This window comes from Lotus japonicus, chromosome 3, assembly GCF_012489685.1.
Source record: "Lotus japonicus ecotype B-129 chromosome 3, LjGifu_v1.2".
In the NCBI taxonomy this organism is placed as follows: domain Eukaryota; kingdom Viridiplantae; phylum Streptophyta; class Magnoliopsida; order Fabales; family Fabaceae; genus Lotus; species Lotus japonicus.
Genome location: NC_080043.1, coordinates 49,579,491 through 49,583,267, shown reverse-complemented (window position 1 = coordinate 49,583,267; position 3,777 = coordinate 49,579,491).

Below are 3,777 nucleotides of genomic sequence, written 5' to 3'. Positions count from 1 at the left end.
TGATTTACCTTTGAAGAGAGAAGTCTCGGTGACCAATGAAAAGGAAAAAGGACAACACGTCAACATCACATTTCCAAAATGTCTCTCTTCTGCAAAGTAGCCCAAAGCTATCGCCACCTACTAGCAGACAAAGTACACCTTTTTGGCTAAAGGATAGCTTTGAAAAGCAGCATGCATTTAATGGAGCTACTAACCGGAGATTTGAATCAACGGTTAGATGACACTCACAACGGCTACAAACAACGGCCAGATTTTGTGTCTCAACGGCTACACAACTAGCAAGATCATATATAAAGGACATATCTGAAGATTGAAGAATATAGAGAAGAGAAAAATTTATTGCAAGAAAAGAAAGAACTCAGAGCAGTTACTCCAAACATTCTTCAAAGCATTAAAAGCTCACAGCAGATTTCCTAAGAGTCAAATCCGATCTCATACCTTTGCTAAATCAAGAGAGAATACCAAACCTTAAAAGAGTCAAACCTCTTCATTTAGTTCTCTCTTAGATTCTGAACTCTTGTGTGTTCCAACGTCCTTTCAGAACCCAAAACACTTGAGAGTTCTAGTGCCATAAATTGTCTACACTAACTCTTTTGAGAAGAGATTTCTTGTAGAGCCAAACAATCTTGTTGATTGTAGGAAGAGTCCTGTACAATACTTGGAGAAGTCCGTGATAATACTGGGAGGAGTCCTGTACAATACTTGGAGAAGTCCGTGATAATACTTGGAGAAGTCCTGTCTAATACTTGTATTGGAGAAGTCCTTGATACTTGCTAGTGAAAATCTTGGTGGTGGCCAAGTACTGGACGTAGCCCAATCGTTTAGGGTGAACCAGTATAAATTCTTGTGTGCTGATCGTTCTGCTTTATTTACTTACTTCCGCTGCACTAAACGGTTTTTGGAAAGTCACCAGAACAGTTTTCTTAAGAACTTATATTCTTTTCATAAACTAAAGTTTTAACAAGTAATTTTTAAGGACACAATTCAAACCCCCCCCTTTCTTGTGTTACTTATTTACATATCAGAGGCATTTATAAAAAAAAACTCTTTTATTCATATCATTCTTATTATATCTTAAAATGGAGGATTTTTTCTCATAATCCTACATTGACGACGAAACTCTGTTTTCTCAAGCTCTAGGCGGTGCCGCTTGTACTCCAACAGGACCAAACTCTGATGAACCTCCTGCCTCTCAGGACTCTCCACCGCGGCCTTAAGATGATGAGGTAAGATCTGAAAACCTTGAAGAAGAGTTTAATGAACTGCTTGAACATTCTTACACTTTATCTGAAAAATACAAGAACCTGAAGAAACAGTTTTCCAAGTTGCAAAAAGAACATGAGAAAGTTTTAAAAGAAAAAGATTCCATCATTTATGAAAATGAGTTTTTAAAGAAACAAGACTCCACGATGGAAGTATCTGCTTTAAAGAAAAGAATCAAAGTTTTGATTGATGATTTATCTACTTTCACAATAGGGCATGACAACTTAGTTAAACTATGTGGAAACAGTAGAGACTTATATGATAAAAGTGGTTTGGGTTTTGACAGCAGTGAACCGTCCAATGAAACTATGTCTGATATATCGTTTACTTCTTCTATTGATAGTGAATCCAAATTTGTTGTGAACTGTTCAGTAGAAAGGGAAGGAAAGAAAATCTTCTATGAGAAGAAGATTCCTCCCAAGCGTGCAACTAACCCTATAGGACCCAAGAAAATCTGGGTACCTAAGAAATCAATAATTCTTGTTGCAGATTTACTTAACAGAACGAAGGAAACACCAACAATGGTACCTGGACAGTGGATGCTCGCGTCATATGACGGGAGAAAAATCTATGTTCCCCGAGATTCAAGTTAGATCTGACGGTGGATCTGTAACCTTTGGTGGAAATCAAAAAGGATTCATTGTTGGAGAAGGTACTGTTGGTAAGGAACCTCTTCCAGTAATTAATAATGTCTTGTTAGTTAAAGGGTTAAAACATAATCTACTTAGCATAAGTCAATTATGTGATAGTGGGTTCACTGTTTCCTTTAATAAAGTGAAGTGTAGTGTTACTGATTCCGATGACAAAATCATCTTTGAAGCTCAGAGACAAGGGAATCTATATAAGATGAACTTGGAAAACCTAGCAAATCAAAATGTAACTTGTCTAGTATCATCAGAGGATAATACATGGCTTTGGCATAGGAAGCTAGGGCATGCATCCTTAAGGACCATTACTAAAATCATAAGTAATGACTTAGTACGTGGTTTGCCAAAACTATCTATCAAATCTGATGCTACATGTTCTGCATGTACTCAAAGCAAACAACATCGTACCTCCTGTCAGGCTAAAAACTTTGTCAGTACTAGCAAACCTCTGGACCTCTTACATATGGATTTGTTTGGTCCCACTAGGGTAGCTAGTGTTTCTGGAAAAAGATTTTGTTTTGTCATTATCGATGACTACACAAGATTCTGTTGGGTCTACTTCCTAAGAAGCAAGGATGAAACATTCCAAGCATTCAAGATCTTCAGCAAAAGAGTTCAAAATGAAAAGGGCTACTGCATCACAGCCATTCGCAGTGACAGAGGAGGAGAGTTTGTGAATGAAGATTTTGAAAATTTCTGTGCACAAGAAGGTATCAACCATCAGTTCTCAGCTCCAAGGACACCACAGCAAAACGGTGTAGCTGAACGGAAGAACAGATCACTTCAAGAAATGGCAAGGACAATGCTCAGTGAAACTTCCCTACCAAAGTATTTCTGGGCTGAAGCTATTGAAACTGCATGCTACATTCAGAATAGAATATCTATGCGACCCATGTTGAAAAAGACTCCATATGAACTATGGTAAGATAGAAAGCCTACTGTATCGTACTTTCATCCATTTGGATGCAAGTGTTACATTCTCAACACCAAGGACAACATCGGAAAATTTGACAATAAGTCTGATCAAGGAATTCTCCTTGGATATTCTTCTCACTCCAAAGCCTATAGAATTTACAACTCAAGAACAAAATTTGTTGAAGAATCTATCAATGTCAAGTTTGATGATAGTTCAATCAAGGCCGTTGATCGTTTAGAAAGAGATTTTCTCAATCTAGACCTATCAGATCATGATGAAGCAGATGACGATACAACAAGAGCTCAACCATCAGAATCAGTTCATGAAGATCAATCTCCGTCACCTCCTGCTACTATCCCTGAACAGTCCGACCAAGTCATGACTTCAAGCAGAATCTCACTTCCAAAGGAGTGGAAGTACAGAAGTGATCATCCACCAGAGCAAATCATTGGAAGTGTATCAGAAAAAGTAAAGACCAGATCAGCATTCAAAGAAGAATCAAACAGCGCATTCATCTCAGAGATTGAACCAAAGAACGTTGAAGAGGCTCTACAAGATGAAGGATGGATTCTGGCTATGCAAGAAGAACTAAATCAATTTGAAAGAAGTCAAGTATGGACCCTCGTTCCAAGACCAACTGGAAAATCTATCATTGGTACTAAATGGGTCTTCAGAAACAAGATGGATGAAAATGGGAAAGTCACTAGAAACAAAGCGAGACTAGTAGCACAAGGTTACAACCAACAAGAAGGAATTGACTACACTGAAACGTTCGCACCAGTTGCAAGAATTGAAGCAATAAGGATACTCCTAGCTTTTGCATGTCAACACTCCATCAAGCTATATCAAATGGATGTCAAAAGCGCCTTTCTGAACGGAGTAATTGAAGAGGAAGTCTATGTGAAGCAACCTCCAGGCTTTGAAGAACCGTCCACTCCAGCTCCAGACTAC